Source organism: Leucopleurus acutus, assembly GCF_964270905.1.
Source record: "Leucopleurus acutus genome assembly, chromosome: 12".
NCBI lineage: Eukaryota > Metazoa > Chordata > Mammalia > Artiodactyla > Delphinidae > Leucopleurus > Leucopleurus acutus.
Window position 1 is genome coordinate 33,154,362 of NC_139154.1, and position 23,804 is coordinate 33,178,165.

The following is a 23,804-nucleotide window of genomic DNA, read 5'->3' on the forward strand; positions in this document are numbered from 1 at the left end:
TCTGACAGCAAGAAGAATGGTGGTTTCCATTCTGGACATGTGCATCAGCTCAGATGCAAGCTCTGCTCTGGTTTCCACTTTGATCTGGGCTTTATTTGTATCAAGTATTCCAGACCCAGAACCTCCCTCCTCCTGGCCAGGACAAGTTCAACTCCCACTTGCCTTATGTTTATAAACCACTCTCTTTACCCCAAACTTCTTTGCAGACTGTGACATACACTATTTGTTATCCAGTCAGTATCCATTCTTCCCTTGTTTCCTGCTAGAAGAATCCCCTTTGGTTCACAGCAGCCATCAGCCAGCCCCAGATGATGGTCACGATTGGTCAAAGCCATCTTAACAATTCTGCCCCTCACTCTTCAACCTCCCTCATAGCAAGAGGGCCACCATCCAATTCTGGGCTTGAGACCAAAGGCAGAGACTACTTCAGGACTGGAGTCTTTAAAATTTTGCTGTCTTGATAAAATGGGACACGGCAGGGCTCAAAATATCTCTCCTTGCCCTGCCACCTTCATCCTGCCTCAGTCATGACAGCTGGGGCTGTAACAGCCCTAATGCGACTGTTAGGGGAACTCCAAGAAAATTGCAGAAGGTTGTCATCAATAACACCAATCTTCTGGACCAGTGCCAGCAACCACTTACCTCCAGTTTTCCTGTTCTGTTAGAAAAAAATAAACCCCTTATTCTTTATACCCCTGCAGTCAGATAGTCAGATATGCTGTTACTTGCAGCCTTAGACATCCTCTACTGGTGTACAAGACATGAAGACGGAAAGTAGGCTGTCCAAAAACGTAGACTCCGGAGGAGCTCAGTCACTGCTTGAAGCACCCTTTTGCCTAACAGCCCACTTTAATCACAATTCCCACAGGTCTCAGCATGTTCTTTCCCTTTGTATGTCACTGTGTCTACCTGAGGTGGGAAAACTGAGGGTTTAAACTAGTGGTTATTGTTGAAGATCTACACGGATCATTCTCATTTCCATATAAACTTCACAGTGGAGGTTTCTCTTTACTGATGTAACATGTATAATTTTCTTCGTCTCCCAATGTATAAGAACTTACAGGTGATAATTTATTGCTCCAAAAGAAACAGATACGGTCACTCTCTGTCCTCAGAAGCTTAAAACCAAATATTTGTTGTTTGAACAACAACAGAAAACCATGTATTATGTCCTTGAAAATTGCTAAGGGGGTGAATCTTAAATGCTCTTCACAAATATACACCCATATGGATACGGATATGGACATGTTAAACAACCTTATCGCGGTAATCATCTCCCAGTATATACATACTTGTACCAAAGAATCGCATTGTAGACCTTAAGCTTGCAGATGTTATATGTCAATCGTATCTCAGTAAATCTGGGGAAGAAAGCCGACAGCCTTCCTTTTCCTCCCTTATGGCAAACAGTTCAGCTCCCTCCGCAGTGGCAATTCCCCCCATTCCCCACTATTCCCAGCCCAGTTATGTCCATGTATCAAGAGCCATAGGCTTCTGGAGACATAGGCCGGCCTGGCCCTCAGGAGCAAGTCCTAATTTATCCAAGCTGATCGTGGCAATTCCTTTCCCTTTGAAAAGGATTCGTGTAGGGACGCACATGAGACTAAATTCTGGCCAGTAATCTGAGGGAGGGAGTCTGCTGGGAGATTCTGAGAAAGCCTCCTTCCTCTGAAAATGAGGCATCCCAGCAGGCAGAGCTGCAGAAACCACAGAGCTGAATCTGGAGTCTCTCAACACAAGGGACGTTTATTTCTTGCTCCGGTGACAGTCCAGGGCAGCTCCAAGTGGCTGAGACAAGGAGGCGGGGCACACAGCCTTCTGCTCCAGGCAGCGACTCAGGGACCTAACCCAGGCTGATGGCAGCTACGTGGTCTTCAAAACAGGCTTCCAGCGTTGCCCGGGGGCCACATCCCAGTTCCAAAGGGCCCGCTTTCCTTGACGGCCTCCCCTGGAAGCTGCTTGTGGACCCCATGGGCAGCTGTGTTATTGTTGGATCATAGCAGGAACAGAGCCCTGGGACCTCGGCTGAGGTCCAGAATTCTTTGGCACTACTTGAGCCAGGAGCACGTGTATGCGTGTTTAAAAGGATTGTGCACTGGATGTTCCAATGGGTCAGATATGAAATGGCACTTGAGTTCCTCTGGCTAAACTTAGGCACCTGACCATACCTGACTGCAGGGAGGATGCAAGAAGAGTCCACCTGCGTGTTCAGAAAGAAAAGGAAACAGCTTTGGTACAAATGAGAATACAGAGGGTCAGGCTCACAATTACTAAGAATTTCAAAACTGTGACACAGAGGCTTAAACCAAGTTCAGGACCCTTCCAAGCACCGGCTCTGTGCCGCTCCACAGGTTGCAGGGCATGAACTTGGCCCTGGATGGAGGAGGTGCTCATTACAGGGCAGGTGACATCATCTCTGTTTCCTGATCCCTGATGATACCCACGGCCCGTGCCACACGTGTTCCCATTGGCATCCTATTTTGTGCCACCTTTCCTAGTAGCTCCTTGAAGTCAGGAATGACAGCATATACCCTAGAGTCCTGTGGTACTTTGAGTGGCTTGAGGTGAGTATCACTTTATCAAATTGATTCGAAATGTTCAGAGTAACAATTTCACCAAGAAAAAGAAAGCACACAGACTTGAAAGCTCGATGTGGCTTTGAAAAACGCAACTCAAATTAGTTTGCCAAATCAGGTTAAATCTGTGGCCTCCTCTCTGACAGCATCTCCTAAAACTACAACTTAATGACACTCTGAACTGTTGTGTTTTTATTGGATGAGAGTAGTAAAAGTGCACAAAATAACTCTCTGCTGAAATCGAGAATTCTTTGGCACGACCTGAACCAAGCTCACTTGTGTGTTTTCAAACAATTTGTACTCGGCCTCGTGCGTTGTTATTCTTGCTGGCATCACCCCATGGTGCAAGCGTGGGATTATTCTGCCATGGCACCTAGGCTGGGAGCCAGGATGCCCTAAGAGCCCCATCACGGCTTCAGTCGCTGGCAATGCAGTCACTCCCATTGTACCCTCCCTACCAGCCAGCTCCCTTCACAGCCACAGCAGAGTTTTCCAGAAAGGGGTAAGGCCAGGTACACAGACGGCAGCTTCTACACACTGAGCTTCTAGGAAGGAACCAGCGGCAAAGGGAGAGTGTGGGCCGCACCAGGCTCTGAGCTCCCGGGTAACACCGGGACTGCATCGTCATCCATGCCTTACGTTGCCATGACAAACAGGAAGAGGAGGCAGAGGAGAAGGAGGATGGTGATGATGATGCTATCAGCCTCCTCTCAGTGGTATCATTCCCTCATTGAGGGGGACACGATTGTATTGACAACAGTTTACTGACTCACCTAAGTGTGCCTAGCGTGAGAGGCCATGGTCCAGCCACATGGCTGAGAGGAGAGTGGACACAAAGGACCCTAAGGGTTGACCAGCAGCCCTCCTCCACTTGTGCTGTGAAGAGAGAACAGTGACAATGGTTCTGTCCACCTGCAGAGGCTGAGCGCCCTTTCCACGACCCCTTCTCTTTCTCAGCACAAAGACACCCCACTTACCTCACCTGGCAACAAAACACTTATATAAATGTTTTTACATAAATTAATCCAAAGCTTTAAGAAGTGAATGGTGAAAATTATCTTGGATCCACATATTAGAGGAGAAAATTCACCCAAACAGACACACAGGAACACACACACACACACACACACACACACACACACACACACCAATTACAGGACACTTTACTACATGTCAGGGACAACACTAAGCTCTTGTCATACGTCTTGATTACATTCCTGCGGGTGGTATTGCTGTCCCCATTTTACAGATGAGGAAAGTAAGTCTCTTAGAGGCAGGAATCCCTGTCCGAGGTGCATGCGTGCAAGTTGTGGAGCTGGGAACCACCACAGACTTGCCCGAATCCAGAGCTAGTGCTGTCTACTGCCCCCAGGACACGGGAGGGACCATGGCTCTCCCGGGCTAGGGACTCAGGCTCACACAAGTCCATCTCTGCCTCTCTGTCTCCTTGAGAAAGTCTGCCGCATCAGAGATTGGGGAGGGGCACGAGTTGGGGAGCCAGCCTGGGAGGTCCCCACAAAGGAGACCTGGGGGAACACAGCCTACGCTCTCGGCTGTAGGATGCTCTCATTGAGTTTCTGTTACCTTCTGTTGTTGGAATCATTATAAAGCATTTTTTAGATCATACATGCTCATTCTAGAAAATTAGGGGGAAACAGAGTATTATGAAAAAGAAAATTATCTGTCATTGTCTCATTGCCCAGGTATAGCCACTGTCCATATCCTGGTGCATGCTTTCTGTTTTTTTTTTTTTTTTTTTATGACACACACCACACACACACATATAAATAGAGGCCATATATATATATATATATTATATATATATATATATTTTATATATATATAAAATATGATTTTACATGATTGTAACATCTATACATACAATTTTACATGCAAGAGTTTAAAAGTAACATTACAAGATAAACATCTTTTATATCATTAACTACTCTTCAATGTGACTTCAATGGGCTTAAGATATTTTACCATATATATGTAAACAGCAGAATTTATTTAATTCTTCCTCTGTTTTGGACATTAAGTTTCATTTCCAATTTTACCCGTATACTAGGGAGATACATTTTAAGATGAAATCCTGGAACATAGTTCTCTATGAACATAACAAAATAGTTCCTGAGAACAAATTCCCAGGAGTTAAAATGCTGAGTAAAAGGCTGTGAACATTTTTAAGACTCTTGATCAATATTGCCAAATTGCTCTCTAGGAAGGCATTACCAAGTCATGCTATCTTTGTCGGTTGCTTGATGATCTGGGTTTGGGTTTTATATACGAAACAGGGAATTTTCAGCTGGCGAAGCTAAGGCCTGGCCTGCTTCACCCTTCCCTACAGTCACATATCAGGAGGAAAATCGAGGGGACCACACGGTATCTTCCCAACTTGCCCAGGGTTTTGCCCCAAGGGGACGGGAGCCTGCAGAACCATTCATTGGACGCCTAGGAAGATGCTGGGCAGCCAATCTGCCTCATATGGACGGATCTCTGGGAAGAAGCCATCCACTCATCTGTGTCTGCAGGAGACCCAGCACCCGCTGGGCCCCTGCAAGCTGGAAGCTTGGGGCACCCCTGGAGGTAGCACCCTGCCCTGGACAGTGGCCTTCTCCAGGCTGACAGTGACAGCAGTAAGATGCCCACTCATTCATTCATGGGCAGTAGCCCCAGATAGAAGAGGCTGGTGACCCCATGTGACCTGGTCTGAGGGGGACCAGGGTGGGGAATGTCAGGAATAATTGGGTGCTCTCTGGGAGAAGGCTTATACTATCAGTCAGGGGGCATCTCTTGAGCCAGCAGACACTGGAATGAGACATTCATAATTTTTCCCCATGGTTTTTAAGCATTTAGTTGGTTTTTCATGACCAGAGTCTATTCATCCTCATACTGGAAAGCTAAATTGTCCACATTTGGATGGTGGCTTCCTTACCGCCATTAACCTTAGTGGGGAAAAAAGGACAGGGGCCTGCAGATCTCAAACCTGGCTGCTGGTTCACCGGCTCCATCCCAAACAAAATCTCGACCAGGGTCACCTATGTCTAACGGCTGAACCTGAGGGCTGGCTAAGAGTTCCTCAGGTTAACAGCCCAAAGAACAGTGTGATCAACAGAGTGAATAATAGTCGGAAGGAAGACAACTTAACGAAATTCTGAATAGTGCTTAAATTAAGCACTTAAAATTAAGAATTTACACTCCCCTAACAATATAATTGTTTATTTAAGAAAGCTTTTTGCCTTTTTAACAGAAGTTAGTAAATGAAAATGTATTTCCACTCCAGAGATGTATTGCCAGTTCACGAATCTAGCATTACGTAATAAAGTCTAATCAATATTTCGATCTATGGAGGTCAGAAATTTTCCTTAAAGAGATAGGCTTTAGAAGTCCAAGTAACCACAATTCATGTTTGTCAATATCTAATGGTTTTGTCTTCTATGAATGTCAGCCAGCATTCACCCTGTGAAGAATAATAATAATGAACAGGTACCCATCATCAAATTGTATCACCTGAATGGCTCAGCTCATTTAATCCTTACACCCCTGTGATGTGCGGAATATGATGAAACCCATTTCACAGAGGATACTCAGACAAGTCAAGCAGTCTGCCCAGATTCAAATATTTGGTGACTTACTCAGACCAGGCCTTGCCTAACTCCAAATCCTATAGGCTTAAGCCCAATGTACACCAACATCTGCAACCACAACATCAAAAGTTACTGAATGCATATTCTCTTGTAGGTACTTTATATGCAATATCTAGAACCCAGCAACCTCATCCTTTTAAGCGAGGAAACCAGAGTTAGTGAGGCGGGAAACCCAGATCCAGGCCCAAAGCCCCGTTTCTGCCCTTTGGAGCTGTCCTCCTGCTGGCCTGCACAGAGAAACCAAGTGGAGGGGTTTTTAAATGCTGATGCCTAGAGATACTGATCCCATTGGTTCGGGGGGGCCCAGGGCTTCTGCACTATTTTTAAGAAGATCGAATAGTCCACTGGGCAGAGGGCTGATCACCACCGCAAGTTTCTTTCCTTCCTTACAAATCTGTACTGCTTGGTCACGGGCACTGGGCCCCTGCGTTTACCCCGCATCCTGCCCTCCAGAGGCTGCCAGACAGTAGGAGGCTGAGTCATGAGCAGAAAACCACGTCCAGCCTGAGGAGTTTCCCACCGGGGGCGTCCAGGGTGCCAGGGAGGCTGCAGGAGGGAGGGCTGAATGGTCAGGAGAGGGATTAGAGAGGAGAGGACGCTAAGATGAGTAAGTGCCCAGAGAAAAGCAGAGGAGAAAAGGAATCTCCCACTGTAGCATCTCCGCTTCTCCTTGCTGCTGAGGGGGCTGAGAAAACACAACCCACCAGAGATGCAGCAGTTTCTGCTTTGCCCACTCGGTCCTGCCGGGCACGGGGAGGAAGGAGCATCTGCCCCTCGGCCCAGAGGAGTTGCAGCCACCAGCCCGACTACCTCACAGACAAACTCAATCAGGCAAGATGTGTAGAGTTCAATTTTCACTTCAGCTCTAAAAAGCAAAATGAGGATCCGGGTGGAAACGGGATTGTTAGAGATTTTTCATTCTGATTGGGAAACTCACCCAGAGAGGCTACAAGAGCCCAGATAATCAACCCCTTGCACCATGTGTCAGGGCAGCCTTCCCGTCTCATTCTGCAGGGATGGAGCAGAACTTCTGGGAGGCCCAGGAGGGGTCACAGGAAGCCCCCTTCCCGGAGACTAGTTCCCACTGTCAGAAAGAACGGGATGACGTCCCATCAGCTTCTCAAGGTCCAAATCAATCACCTACATCTCAATTCCCTTTTCTCATCAAGTACCAGCCATGAAATGGCCCGGCCTCATCAGAGTTCTGCAGCAAGGGATGCTGAGACTACAGGAATTGAGAAATAGGTCACCCCATGGGGTGGGAAGGTTACTGTGTGGTTTCATCTAACTAGGCTGCTGGAAAGCCCCCATGCCCACAGTTCTCCCCTGAGTCACCAGACCTCCGTGAAGCGGTAGATTCACAGTATCCGAAATTCATTCTTGTGGATAAAGTGCCGGGTGGGTAAGGAACACAGACTCTGCTGCTGAAAGCAGATCTGTCCATTCAGTAAAGATTTCCCGGGTGCCTTCTTGACACCAGGGAAACAAAGCTAAGTGACAGCCCCTGCCCTGGAGAAACTCACTTTCCATCGGCTCTGATTGAAAAGAGCTCCAGTCCCCGCCGGGCACAGAAGCAGGGTGGCCCCAGGCAGCACGAGGCTGGGGTGGTAGACGTGGGGTGTACAGGCAGGGAGAGCCTCGAGCCATGATGCCTGAGCCCAGCTGAGGCTGATGAATGAGGAGGGATTTCTCAGGATTAAAGATTTGCTCTCACTGGTATCCCACACCCCCATGTGGTAAGAACACTAAGACTCCAGGAGTGTAAGTACCGTCCCTGAGGTGACAGGGGTATCCTGTCAGGGGTACTTTATCTAGAGCCGGTATGCTAAGCACCTAGCCCCAGACCTCATCAGGGCCTAAGGAGAACGCAGGCCGGTGCTTTGGGGACCAAAGGTTTTAGGTAAAGTCATGAGGGAGCATGAGGTCACCCAGAAAGTTTGCAGAATGAAAGGAAAAGGTGCTCAGGCTGGAGTCTTAGTGTCCCACCACTACCTGGGGGATACGGAGAAGAGGAAAGTTCTCTAAGGGAGCTCAGAGTAAGTAAATGGGAGGAAAATCATCCACTCATTCATTTTAACCAAATGGAAGAGAAATAGCCTGGTGCCCAGTGAGTTCATACTCCCAAAGGGCTACTCTACACTGCAGAAGTGAAAACCACTGCCCAGGACACAGGCTGAAACAGGACTAGAGCGGGAGCAGAAAGTGAGAGGTGGCCTCTACCTGATCTGATCAGGGAAGGCTTCCTGGAGGAGGAGAACATTAATTCTTATGAGCTAACGCCCATATGTAGGAGAGCTCATGGAGCAGAGCAGGGCTCCTCCCTTGAAATACCACAAGAGTGGACTGTGAATGTGGCAAAAATCAATGTTGTACATGTAAGCTTTTGGAGGTAGCCTCAGATATGTAGATGCCCTCCAGAGTGATGTGGAACAGTGCTTATAAGTGGTTTTCATGAGGTCATGATTTTTATTGAATCATGAAATATTGAGCAGTTCTATTTTCATTTTAAAAACGAAAACTCAGGAGATGACACAAAAACACGTCAAGGGAAATTTGTTTGTTCCATTAAAATATTACCTGCCCGAGGAAAGTATGTACTATAATTACCATCCATGCTCAGTGCAGGCTAAATATCATCTCCACGTGGCCAATGGTTTATTCTCCCTTCAACTTCTCTGCTGCCGTTTTAACCATTTCAGAGAAATCAGCTTGAGCAAGTCAAATGAGAGTGTAAAGAAATGAGACTCCGGCTCAGAGATAAATAGTATCACTGCCACTGATTCCACTGTTTCAAATACAAGATTTTATTTTGAGAAGAAAGTTTAATTAACCAGAGGTGGATCACTAAATTCTTTGACTTCAAAATTGTACTTTCTGCAAGATGTCACCTGTGAAATTCACAGCCTTTAATTACTGCCTCACATCTTAAAAGGGAGAAACTTTCTTCTGAATGGCTCACGACAGTATTATCGGAGGTAATTACAGATCCGGGGTCTGTGGTCAATCACACCATAATGCGTGGACCACATCACTCTGACTTATGAACTTTGAAAGCAATTTGTTAGGGAAACACTTTCTCCCCCAAAACAGTGTGGATGGTTTGGATTTGTTGTTGATTTTTGTTCTTTTTTTCTTTTTAAAAAAGGGTCCGGGGGAGGAGAAACATTTAGAAATCAGTCCTTTACTGGATGAATTTCTTCACTTCCCAGAAAGCAAGAAAACAATTGTTTCCTGTAATTGGACAGTTTGATTGGAGGCAGGTGGTGCTGAGCTGAGGAAACTGGAGCCACAAAGCCAATTTTGGCTTCAAGCACATTTCCTTTCGTTTCAAACCCCAGCAGCACAACATGGAAATTGGCTCCACAAAAGCCGGCTATAAATTTAGTTCCCATCTCTGTAACAAGCACCTTATCAGCCACAAAGAGCTTTAGTAATTGGGGACAGTGTGCAGATCTGACATGATTACCAGGCTGCCCTGAGATACCCCGGCATTCCTTTCTCAGGCAGGTTCTTGCCGCCACAGGACAGGAATTTATGAGCAATTCTGGATGGATCGTGTGCCGTCGTTTTAAAACGTGGGGATATTTTCTTCTTCCAGGTTAGCTGGCCTCTGTATTTCTTGAGTTGCATTAGCTTGAGTTAATATTTGCTTTCAGGATTTTGGAGGAATAGGCCAAATTACCCCAGGTCTTGAATGGTACCACAGATCACAAACATCAGGGGCCAAAGTCAGAGGCATGGGATTAGCGGGAGCCGTCTGTGACTCCCCTGCTGCTTTCCAGCCGGACGTCTTCCAGTCCTTCCCTTATTTCTCTTCCCAAGTGCTGGCTCATTCATCTTCCCCCCATATGGCAGTTGACAAGCAATAGTCTTCCATCGCAGCCAGAGAAGCTGAGGCCCAGAGAGGTTAATTGCTTTGGCCAAGGCCACACAGGAAGTCAGGAGCAGAGAAGCAATAGGCTTAGAATCTAACTTCCCAGGCCACCGCTCCAAGTACATATTTCTCTATTAATTTCCTCCCTGCTGTAAATCCGTAATTCAAAACAGTCATTTTTACGCAACTAGACAGGGTGGGGGAGTGAGGAAAGGCAGGAGGAAATTTATCTCATGCTTCTATCAAATCATTGTCTTTTGTATACGCTACATATTAACTCAGTTACTTCAAAGGTCCAGCATATATTGTTACAAATTTCTGGCCATGCTTAAATTTTTTTAAAAAATGTTCATCTAATGTTTACATAAATTTTGAGCTCCTTATTTATTTTTAGTACTTGAAAATAATCTCTTCTAATCCCAAGTAAATTAATGGCTAAAATAACCTCATTCCTGGATAAATTCCACCTGTCAATCTACATATCTGTATAGAATTATTTTACAAAAAAAACAGATTGCAGGGTTTGCTTACAGCCTAGGAATTACAACACTATTTTCCAAGGCGATTACATCAAAGGAAATACCAGTATGTTTTCCTTTCCAAGCCAATAGAGATATCCATAGTTTAAAATCTTGACTTCATTAATGAGAGTCTCAGAATCTAAACAGCAAAGGTTCAAGTGCAAACAATGGATCTCCTTCAGCGACTAAAACACTTTTCCTTTTAATCTTTGGCTTAATGATATTCTCTAAAGACACTCCAGTATGAAGAGAATTGTCATCTCACCCAGCCTGTTGGAGAAAGAATTCTCCAGCCCTTCTCTGTGTCATAATTACTCAACTCTCCCTCAAGACCACAGCTTCATAGCTCCTACCCCAGTGGCTGCTGGTGACCATCAGGGAACAGAGAAGACGTGCACACAAGCACTGTGACCATTTTCTAACAAGGATCTCATGCTGACTAAACCTGTCAGAAGGCAGATTGGGTTTGCACAAGAAGTTCTGGTTGATAGCTAACTCAGAAATCTTGGCATCACTACAGAACCAATATTTTCACAGAGGTGGCACCATCTTAAACAATGTCCCCAGTGTGCAGGACGCAGGCAGCCCTTCGATCAGTATCCAACAAGGGTGACTTTTTCCTCCACCTTTTTTGGAGAAACAGGCTGATGAAGGATCTGGGAGCAGGTGTTGGGAGTGAGAAGGGTGGGCAGGGCAATGGGGAATGGGAGAGCCATTCCAGCACTTTGTTTTAATAGATGCAGCTATGGCCTTGACTCACGCAAATCTGTCCCCACCAGGTTCGAACAGGTTCGGTGATGGGCTGAACCCTGCGCCACAGCTGTTTGCTTTTCCTGACATGTCTAGAAACAGCTACACAGACCTCAGTTTAACCACATGAAGCCAAAAGCATGTTGCATTTCTCCTCAACGGGATACAGACCAGCAGCAGCGTCTTTTGCATCCCTTCACCCTGACCGACCAGTGCAGCCGGCAGAAGAGACCCTTTCTCCTACCCCTCCTCTCTGACCTCAGCCCCTGCTTGGAGGGATTCCCACCTATTCCCCCACCAGATGCCAACAAAACAATTCAAGCTTTTGACAAGCTCACCCCCAATGCTATCAGAACTGTATGGCTCAGCTGGGGTGAAAAGGAGACGGTCAGTAGCCCCTACCAGAGCAACCTTGGAGGTGGGCAGTGAGCTGAGAAGTGACCCATACCCCCAGTGCAGGACCCTGAGCCAAGGCAGCAAGCCAGGGGAGGGGCTATTAGCGGCATCAATGTACCCACTGTATTCTTTGCTAGGGCTGCAGTACAAAGTACTGTCAGCTGGACGGCTTAAACTGACACAGATTGATTCACTCACGGTTCTGGAAGCCAGAAGTCCAAGATGAAGGTGACAACAGGGTCACATTCCCTCTGAAACCTTCAGGAGAGAACCCTTCCTTGCCTCTTCCAGCTTCTGGTGGTTCCCAGCAATCCTTAGTGCTATGGACTGAATGTTTGTGTCCCCTCCAAATCCATATGTTGAAACCCTAATCCAGATGTGACGTATTTGGAGGTGGAGCCTTTGGGAGGTAATTAGGTCATGAAGGTGGGGCCCCATGAGTGGGATTAGTGCCCTTACAAGAACAGGCCAGAGAGCTAGCTAGGTCTCTCTCCACCCTGTGAGGATACACGAGCAAACACTCATCTGCAGCCTGGAAGAGGGGTCTCACCGGCACCTGCTCTCAGAGATTACTGCATTCTACTTTATGTCAGATTAATAAATAATTTTATTTCTCTCAGTTGTCTGTGGGCTCTTCAGAGGTTTAAGTTAGCCTCATGGTGCCCATCAAGGAGTAGACACAGCATAACTGTTTAATAAGGTTGAGGGATCTGACACACACACACACCTAACATATATGCTGACACTGACCCGTCCCTTAGATGAAGGATGGGCTAGACTGGGGAGAGGCAGGAAGCAAAGAGGACCGGAAGAATCTGGGACAGTCTCACGTTGTTTACTGTTTGGTAACTTTGGCTAACATGGCAACTGACCCAGGGGCACTGAGTCTAGGAGCCCCATCACAACTGAGTGTAGAAAGACAGCCCTAAGCTCACATGACAGGCGTCAGCCCCCGTGACTCTACCGAGATGCCTGGAAGGGTTCTGCTGTGGTCCCTCACTCAGCACCCCCCCACCCTCTACAAGGTGCCCGCTGGGCACCAAGAGCTGCTTGTACCACCTCCCCAGGGACCAGCTTCTCACCACTAGCCTCTGAGTCCCCCACCAGGAGTGGGGAAACGGTGGAGGGAACGGCTCCCACACGACCGGGAGATTGCTCCCCGGACCACGCTCCAAACATGAGGAAGGTGCCGTCACGCATCAGCTGGGCACGGGGTGGGGTATCGGGAGGGCTCGGGATCCGGCCCAGAGCTCCTTGTGGGCACCCACTAGTCCACGTTATCCTTTGATCAGTTTCTCAGGGTGGTGGGTCCTAACCTGCCTCCCTGGGGGCTGGTTTTAGAACAGATGGAGTACGTGAAGCCCTGCACACTACTTGCTGCTTGCCTGGTGCGCAGCCAACCATATCTGTGAGGATGGTCTCATCACTTCCCATGGTCTCCACCTGCCCCCACAGTTGTCCGCAACCCCAACCAGCCCAGCGTGCCATGGGGGCTCCTGATGTGTCAGCAGAAGCAGGAAATAGGCACGGTAGATGTCAGCAGCGCCATTTCTGTGACTCTCACCCTCTCTCCTGGAACCCACCCACCCCCAGCCTGAAAAGAGTCAGCATTGTCTCCGACTCCCTCTTCACTGCCAAGTAGTATTCCTTTGCAGCATCCTTCCATCCTTCCATCCCTCCCTTTCCCCGCCATAGTAACCTTCCGCCACCCAGCTCCTTCCTCAGCTTGAATCCCTCCTCCAGCGGGCTGGAAAATTCACACCCACAACTTGTACTGAGCCCCTCCCTGTCCAGATACCATCAGAAGGAGGGAAGGATGAGACAGCAGCCCCGCCATCGAGGAAGCAGTGTCCAGGGGAGGAGGGTTGGGCAGGAAAGCCCTCACAACATGGATCTGACATCTCTCTCCTGCCTCTTCTCAAATGCCCTCCTCTCTACAGCAAAGGGCCACTCTGGTTCCTCCTACACTGTTGGTGAGAATGTAAATTGGTACAACCACTATGGAGAACAGTATGGAGGTTCCTTAAAAATCTAAGAATAGAGCTACCATACAATCCTAAGATCTCACTCCTGGGCATATATCCGGAGAAAACCATGGTTCGAAAGGATACGTGCACCCCTATGTTCATAGCAGCACTATTCACAATAGCCAAGACATGGGAGCAACCTAAATGTCCACTGACAGATGAATGAATAAAGAAGATGTACATATGCACATGGAATATTACTCAGCCATTAAAAAAGTGAAATAATTCCATTTGCAGCAACATGGATGGACCTGGAGATTATCATATTAAGTGAAGTAAGTCAGACAGAGAAAGACAAATATCATATGATATCACTTATCTGGGGAATCTGAAAAAAAATGATACAAATGAACTTATTTACAAAACAGAAACACAGATTTAGAGAATGAACTTATAGTTACCAGAGGGAAGGGGTTGGGGGAGGGAGGAAGGATAGACTGGGAGTTTGGGATTGACTTATACACACTACTATATGTAAAATAGATAACCAACAAGGACCTACTGTATAGCACGGGGAACTGCTCAATATTCTGTAATAACATAAATGGGAAAAGAATTTGAAAAAAATGGATACTTGTATGGATATAACTGAATCACTTTGCTCTACACCTATAACTAACACATCATTGTTACTCAATGATACTCCAGTATAAAATAAAAATTTTTTAAAAAAGAATAAGAAAAATTAAAAAAAAAGAAAAGAAGTCACTCTGGTCCCTCCCTGCCTGGATTTCTGGCCCACATTTCTAAGTGTCCCGAGCCTATCCACCAACCCTAATGTAGGATCATGCAGCCCACTTCAAACTTCTTACTGTGTCTCAATCATAAATTGGTCCCTATTATTACTGACCTTTCTATGTAAATAGATCTTCCTCTCCAGCTGGGATGCAAGGGTGCTGGCATCAGGGCAGGACCTGGTTCTCAGGCTTTGGTATCAGCTGTGATGGAAGGTCAGGGCTCCCCACTGCCCATCTCCTCACCTAACCAGGATCCTCACCAAGGACAGCCCTCCACAGGAAACGACCCTGCTCCACCACCGTGCCCACAAACCCTCAGTTTAGTCTGGATGTATTTCTAGCCGAGTCCTCAACACAGCGAACACCTTTATCAGGCAGGAGGCAGATGGACCAGAGGGTGCTTCTTCTCAGTTTGAAAACCTTCCCACTCTCTGTGAAAGGCCTGACCGATCCACCAGACCCCAGGCTCCATCAGATTTGGAAATTCCTCATGTCACAGTATCCTCTTTCCACTCTCTCATCAAGAGGCCATCTAACTTGTCCTTAAATTTCTTCAGCGATAGAGTATTCCCACCCGTGGAGGCAGGTCATTGCATTCTTAGACGTTTCCCATTGCTGGGAGGAATTAGTATGTATTGAGCTCTCAGTATATGCCAGCAAGTCTAGGTGCCCACCAGTGGATTTACTCTCAATCCTTATGACTGCCTCGTGAATTATATGTCCTGGTGGCATCTCCAATAAAGATAAGGTCAGGGGGGCTTGGAAGAATTAAGGCCACCCAAGTCTCAAGCTACTACGTGACACAGTCAGAATTAGAGCTGGCCCAAGCCCTTCACTCTTTTCTTTACTCCATATTGATTAACAATCTTCTTATTAATAAAGTCCTCATTTTTGTTGTGCTAAATTTCACAATGGTGAATTTTCCACCCTCTGACCTCTGGTCTAGGTCTTAACCCATCAATAACTTCTAATCTCTTTTTATTTTGATCTTCCTTCAGATATGCCTGTCCCTCGGACCCACCTTTGTTTCCAGAGCCTAGTGTCCAGACTACGTAAATCCTGACCCCTGGGAACTTGGATGAATAATGAGGAGACTTCCAAGCTTACTCCTGTAACCCCAGTTCCTCAAAGCAGAACTTCCTGAAAGCCATATATACAGTATATACTACCATGCCTTCTCCTCCTCTGACGGGTACAGAGCAGTGGGTGAGAGCGTGTGTCCTAGAATCGGGTCTCCTTCTATCAGCTGTGTGACCTCAAGCAACTCACTTACCACTAAGCTTTGGATCCTCCTCTGTAAACTGGTAAGTGATGGCCCCTAACTCAGGGCTCCTTCCCAGAACTAAATGTCAGCGTCGAAGCCCGGGTCCCGGCGCACAGGAAGCACTCACTATGATAACGCTTTTCCCCTAAAACTTGTGCAATCGACAGCACCTGTGCATTTTTATAGAATGCCAAGCCTGAGTCCAAAAGTACAGGGGAAAGAAAAGCCAGCTGGTTCCCACACTCGATAGCACAGACGCAAACGGGGCGGCCCATTCTCTTTTTCCTGACGTAGGAGTCCCGGGTCAGGCCAGCCGCTGACTTGGGAAGGCGTGATGCTAAGCGCAGGAGTCAGGCGACATGGCCAGAGGCTGCATCTCCACAGCCGCGCAGCTTCCTCCTGGGAACTGACAGTCCCGCCGGCCCAGCACGGCCACAGAAGCTCTCTGCAGTCCCCTTGGGACCTGTGAGAGAAGGTTTCTCCTGCTGCCTTCAGCCTCCAGGAGCAGCATTTGGTGCCGTGGGACCTGCCCTTGAACCAGCGGCACCTCGCTTCCCCGAGATACCCGCCCATCATGGAGCCCACTTGCCTGCCAGGCCTCACCTCCCTCTCGGTTCAGGCCACTGTGGAAAAGCTCTTTCCACAAATGGAGCTCCCACACCCCATATGATCGTGCTCTGCAAGGCAGGTCCCTTCAACGCAGAGCTGATGTGACCCAGGTGCTTTGGGTCGAGACGGACCGTCTCTGCACGCCCAGACGCTCGCTGCGTTATCACCGCTCTGCGCTCCCCAACGCCTCCTCGGACTAAGGAGCCCCTCACAACAGGGGCTGTGTCTTCTGACCCTCGAATTCTCAGCGATGAGTGGATATTGGGTAAGCGAGCAAAAGAATAAAAGGAGGAGAGATAAGGAGGGAAGGAAGGAGGGAAACGTGAAGAGTTTCCTGGAAGAAGTATTCAGTGCATTCCCTCCTTCCTGTGACCCTCGCTGGCTTCATCCCCCCTAAGATCCAGGCCTCGCCTACCATGCCCTTCAGTCTAACACAGCTGTTCCTTTGCCTCTGCAACTCTGGGGATCGATTTGTTGGGGTATTTTTGACCTTAATATATATAAGCAGAAAAAGAAATTACAATGCTTACTTCCAGGCGCTTCTTTACGTGACCCTTTGGCAAGCAGTGCATTGGGAGGCATGTGTAACTGAACAGGCCGGTGGTAAACTCTGAACTGAGTCACGAGAACTGGCACAGCTCGGATTTCAGCTGTCTGAGGAGATGGGCGGGAACAGACCACATGGCATCCTCAAGACTGAATTCCTGAGCCCCAGGTATTGCACACCTGAGCTCCAGGGTGCTGTATTCTGCGTCCTGGGAAGCCGTGACCTTCTGTCCCAGGATGCTGTAGGCTCGATGCCCTCCTGACAGTAAGTCTCTTTGACGGAGAACTCACATTTCAGAGTCCTACAGGCTGTGGAGAACTTCTGCAAACTCTTCTCATCCGATTCTCACCTGTCACTACCACTTCCACTTTACAATCTAGGAAAATGAGGTCACCTGCAAGTAGGGGACAATGCCAAAACTCCAGCCCAGATGGTGATCCCAGACCTCATGTTCTGTCTCCAAGCCACTCGTCCTACTGGTGGGCGTGTACAGTGGTACAAAGCTTTGAAAATTGTTTCTAGCCATCTGTGTCCAAAGGATTTGAAATAAATATGTTCATATACTTTGACATGTTAAATCCCTTCTGGGAATCCATCCAGGTTAAATGTCCCAGAATATGGAGGGAAAAAAAGCTTTATGTACAAAGATGTTCACTGCTTTATTATTTATTAAGAATAAACTATATTCTGGGAAACCCCTAAACGTCCAACAGTAGGGACATGGTGAAGTACACACAACTATGGTTTTCTATGCATTTATTAAAAAGACACTAGTTAGAAAAAGACGGTGAAAATGTGGGAAAAGCACATTATAATTTTACATGAGAACGTGAGACTACACAACTGAATATATGTGATTATTCTACAAATGTATTTAAAACCATTTATTGAGCTCCAGTTGCATAACTGTTAGGGGATAAAGTGGAAAATGAGAAAAACGTAGATCCTGAATACTGAAGCCTACCATCAAGGGGTCATTAGAATTAGATAAGAAAATTATTGTGTAGGGAAAAAACAGACCAAAACAAAATACACCAAAGAGTAATAGCGGTGAACTTCTCAGTGTGAAAATACAGGTAATTTGGTTTCTTCTCTTCTTTTCACTCTTTTTGTGTTTTTAAATTTGGAGTGATGAGTAAGTATTGCTTTCTTTAGACATACACTTATTGTGTATGTCTTTTAAGACACGTGCCCCCTACGTTAACTCCCACCAGCCTCACACCCATCACGGCTGCTGGTGACCCGGTCAGGGAACGGCTCTGCTTCCTCCCCACGTCCCGGTTGCATGGCCCAGGGCCTCCCAGGTCACAGGCATTCAAGAAATACCCCAACGGAGGCAATGCGGTCGAATGAAGAGGGCTCAGCCTGGCAACGGGGCAGGTCTGAGTGTGCATCCCAGCTCAGTCCATCCCTGAGCATGTGGGTGAACCTGGGCATGGGGGTCCCCAAGCCCCTCTGTCCCTGCATTTCCCCTCCCACGAGATGAGCAGCCCTGCACAGCAGTGCCGACCCAGAGATGCGCCCCCCACAGTGGGCTCAGGAAGGTGATGGTTTGTGACTTAGCTGAACCCCAGCAGCTACCCTCATTCCATCTGACAAGGGTCACTAAGCCCATTTTTCAGACCACCTCTTAAGGGTAATTCCGGGGTGTTTGAGGGGTGATGTGAGTCTCTTAAGTGGCACAGACGTGGCCTGTGAGTGGCTGTGTTTCCCTCCAGAGAAGGACCACGGACAGGACTGCAGGAGTGAAAACCCAGGCTGAGGCACTCTGGTCTGGGAGGGACTCAGCAAAAACCGAGCGTTCCAGCACCTTCCATGGTGGGCATCCAACCCTGCCCCCCTTCTCTGTGGCCCTCGCCCTAGTTCACCTGGAGAAAGTACCAGTGTGACTGGAGCCTCAGCTCCCACAGAACATAAACAATGCCGGTGATGAGGGTCATTCTCAGATAAGCCGAGATAAGCACGTTGCCTTTCTTCCTGACCTTCACAGTCATTCTCACACAATAGGAGGATGATAACATTTAACTATTTCTAACAATTCCTCCACACAGTGGAGAGCCAACTTAAGCCATTTCCTTCGGGGACTTTCAGGGTTTAAGTGTGCTGCGTTCTCTGTGTTAGGCATTTCTGAATCTGAAGAGAATCTCTTTTTTCCTCTCCCCTCCTCCAAGTGAGGACAATCCAGTGAAAGCAGCACGAGTGGTGCTCAGGAGATGGGTGGTCTAGAGTCAGCCCTGTCTTGGGTAAGTCACTTTCCTCTGGGGGCCCAGTTCCCATCTGTGAAATGCACAGTCTGGACCAGATCACGGCTCAGTTTCCTACTAGCCCCACCAACAGTAACCTCATTCCACTCCCATCACCATGGTGAGATGGTCTCCAATTTTTCTCTTCGCTCTTTCAACCATTTAATAAGTTGCCATGCTTTCCTTCCTGTGGCATTTACCTGCTCGTTGGACAAAATCTGCCAAGAACGCGGAGTGCCTGGGGCCAAGGAACACACCAGCACGTGCTCTGCCCCAGGGGCAGCTCACAGGGGAGCGGGGTTGTGAAGAAAGACAGCAAGAGTGTTTCCCTGAACCAATAAGTGCCAATTCTGAGACCTCAGCCTCCAGACACCTCTCTAGACCCAACTTCATTTGCCCAACTCCCAGCAAACCCAGCCCTCAGTAACCAACAACGAGAAGTGACATTTCTTTACACCAGAGACATGCGTCTATATTGGTGTGCCAGGGCCACCACAGACTGGGGGACTTAAACAACAGAAATTTATTTTCTCCCAGTTCTAGAGGCTGGAAGTCCAAGATCAAAGTGTCGGCAGGGTTGGTGTCTCTTGAGGGCTCTCTTTTCGGCTCGTAGGTGGCTGCCTTCTCCTTGTGTCCTCACGTGGTCACCCCTCTGTGTGTGTCTGTGCCCTGATCTCCTCACCAGTCATAGTGGGTTAGGTCCGCCCATGTGACCTCATCTTACCTCAATCATTCCTTTAAAAATTCTATCTCCAAATAGAGTGGCATTCTGAGGTCCTGGGGGTTAGGACTTCAACCTATGAATTTGGGGGACACAACTCAGACCATAATATCCTCCAAACTGTTACTTTACAGATGAGAGAGCTGAGGCTTTACCTCGATCTCAAAGCAAATTGGTGCTGGAGGCCGGAGGCCAGAGTCCAATGCTCGATCCCTGAACCTGCAGCCTCTGCCCCCTCCCACCATCCTTTAGACTGAGCGCTCAGCTCTCCACAGCCCTGTAACCACAGGCCAGCCCAAATAAAATTCCCACTGGCTCCTTTATGGAAGAGCTCTGGATTGGAAGCTGAAAGTCTCATGGATCAGATTCAGCTAACAGCTCTGGCCTCTGTCAATCATTTAATACTTGCCAAGCCTGAGTATCCTCGTCTGTAAAAGGGAGAGGTTAATTCTAAATCTCTAGGGCGTGAATTCTGCCTTGCTAAGCACCTTGGGCCATAAGAAGGAGGGCTGGCGGGAGGAAAGTTTAAACAAGCTCCCAGAGAACATGGAAGCCACCTGAGGACAAACTATATGCATGCTTCGGAGGTTTCACTTTCATAATAAACGTAAATTAAACCACAGGTCATTGTGAGACACTGAAGTAAGTCCTCTGCCTAAGACCACCTCCACACCAAAGGCAGTCGGCTTCTCTGGATTTCCATGAGTTTGTGTAAGAAAATAGACTGCGTGTCTTCTAAAGTGCTGGAGCCTGCGGAAGCATCCCTGTGGCAGATAGACAACCCCCCAGAGAGGTTCCGCTGGAATTCTCTGTTTTCTGCAGAAAACAAGAGTGCGTGAGGCAGCCAGTGTTCTAGAAGAAGGAAAAGCCCAGAAGCTCCAGACCCTTGTGCCATGTTGGTTCATGATGGGGAAACTCCATCTCTAGACTCCTAGCTGCTCATCTATAAAATCAGAGAGGAGAAGGAAAATGTTTGTGGCTGTCTGAGGCCGTGGGTGAAAGACAGAGAAAGGACTTGACCTTGTGGAGGGGGGACCTGACTTCTGAGCGCCTCTGAATCTTAACCAAGGGACTGGGGGTAAGTGCCGCAGCTTCTCCAAGCATGAGTTTCTCCAGTCAACAAAGGACGCTCATCATGTAGTACCAATATATACATATATATCTCAAGGCCTTCTCGCTCTAGCCTTTGAAGACACTCTAACACCACCTTAAACATGCAAAGCACTTTGCAGTTTAAAAAGTGCTTCCTGGGCTTCCCTGGTGGCGCAGTGGTTGAGAGTCCGCCTGCCGATGCAGGGGACGCGGGTTCGTGCCCCAGTCCGGGAAGATCCCACATGCCGCGGAGCGGCTGGGCCCGTGAGCCATGGCCGCTGAGCCTGCGCGTCCGGAGCCTGTGCTCCGCAACGGGAGAGGCCATAACAGTGAGAGGCCCGCGTACCGCAAAAAAAAAAAAGTGCTTCCTGGTGCCATGAATTAATAGGTGATCAACACATGTCCCTAGAGAGCACACTGTCACATCTAACACCCTTCACCTTGGTCTGCTGATTCCAGATCCAAGACTCTTTCCATGGCAAACAAATAAAACGTTTCTTCTTCCTCTGTAGGAAGTCCAGTGACCTGCACGGCATGAGAACTGCACTGAACTGTTCAGGCCAGGGCGTTGAACTTTGCAGTGCATGTTTGCTTTCAGACTACTTGGCGAATTAGCCCTTCCGAAGTTCTCCTTAAAATCTGTTTCATTTGGTGCCTAGCACCCTCACAGCTCAGCTCCCACTTCCTTCTTCTAAGCTAAGTGCTTCCAACCATTAAAATAAAAAGAAGGGAGGGAGGGAGAGAGGGAGGGAGGAAGGGAAGAAGAGACAGTTATTATCATTTTTAAATCCTCCATTTGCACCTTGATGTTCTGTTTTCCTATTTCTTTAATGTGATGTGAGGATAAACTGACTCTCCCCCTTGAGCCAGTCAGAGAAATCCACCTGCCCCCAAAGCTCCCACAGCCCCTTTCTCAGTCTCCTCGTAAGTGTCAAGGGGCTGTGCAGGTGGGGTCCCTGGCAGAGAGGACCGGCAACTGCCTGAAACCCTTCCCGGTCTGCATCCCAGTTCCTGAGCCAGGCCGAGCCTGCCTCACCTCTCTGCTGTGGCTGGAATGCGCAGCCCCTGCAGTGTTTATTCCTTCTCCACGTTCTGATGAGCCTTCTGATAAGGGCGACTCTCCCTCAGGCAGCTGCGATCCTACACCCTGGCGCACGACAGCTGTGCGTGTCAGTGCCGGGGACTTGCACAACGCCAGCCGCCCCTGCCCTTCCCCAGCCTGCACGGACAGCCACGTCCAGCTCTTCCAGGCCAGGAACTCAGCGACTGCACTGCTGGTGTTTGCTCAAAAGTTCAGTATTTGAGATTCATGGCTAAATTCAGTAATAACACCACAATTTCACCAGAAAGCATTATAGTGATTACCGAGTTATATTAGGAGTTTATTTAAGGTAACATCTTATTTGCACAATGTAGTTCAAATAGATGGTTAGAGCAGTCAGTGCGATTGTTAGACTCCTAGGTATATTAGCATAATCCGGAAGTGTGTGCCGCTTTTAAACATATGAACAGCTAAAACCGAAAGCCTAAATATAGGTGCCACAGTTAGAATAAGAGGGTTTAGGTTCATATGTAAACAGGAATTTACTTGTCTCTTTAGCACAGTACAGTGGGATGTAAAAATCTCTCCAAGACAGCTTTCTTAAAGAAGCCAAATCCCAGACTACTGTGTTTCATTAATAATAGTTTCTGTTTATCAAATACCTTCTGTATGCCAGGTACAGTGCTGAGTGCTTTACGTAAATATCTCATTTCGTTTACACCTCCCTGCACTACGATAATAAATATTATTATCCCCGTTGGAAAGACAATAAAATCGAAGCTCTCAGAGGTGAAATGACTTGTCTGAGGCCACACAACTAGAACGAGAATTCAGGTCTAACTCCAGCGTCTGGGCACTTCCCATGTTACCCACCACCAGATGTGGCGTGTCCAGCCGGGTTCCAGAAAACCCCCAAAACATCAGAATGGGCCTCGGGGTCTCCGTCAGTCCCCTCGGAGTGCTCTAAGGGATCCTGGGTTTCAGGACCCTCACTCAGCTACAGAGCATGGAAGGAGGGCAAACCCAGAGCCTAGCCAGCGAGGGCAGCCTTCTGCATTGACCCTCTGCCCCATCTCCTGAGACCCAGGCTGCCACTGGGGATCCTCCGATGACGTAATGGGCCTCAGGGCACATGGGAAATTCCACAGAGTCCCCAGATTTCTCACCCTGCTATCGCCTTGCAACCATCCCGCTCTGAAGCCTGCACGGTGACTCTCACCTGGAGGACAACCGTCACCTCTCTGTGTCCCTTATCAGCGCCCTAGCAGATGACTTTCTGTGCTGGATTTTTTTTTTTTTTCTTAACAGAGAAATGTGATTTTCCTCACTTCCCACATGGGACGCCAAGCTGCACCGAGAGGCCCAAGTCAGCTGTCCCGGCCCTTCTTACCAGCACACCAGCCTCCCAGCCCAGATGCTGTCAACAGCCTTCAGACCATTGCATCTGGGCTTTCCGAGCCATTCAAAGATACAGGCATCCCCTCGGTATCTCTGGCGGATTGGTTCCGAAATTCTTGTATGCTCGAGTCCCCTGTACAATGGTGTAGTACTTGCATACAGCCTATGCACATCCTCCCATATACTTTTTAAAAATTTATTTTATTGAAGTGTAGTTGATTTACAATGTCCTGTTAATTTCTGCTGTACAGCAAAGTGATTCAGTTATTTAAATCATCCCTAGATCACTTATAATCCTAATACAATGCAAACGCTGTGTCAAATTCAAGCCGTGGCAAATTCCAGTTTCGCTTGTTGAAA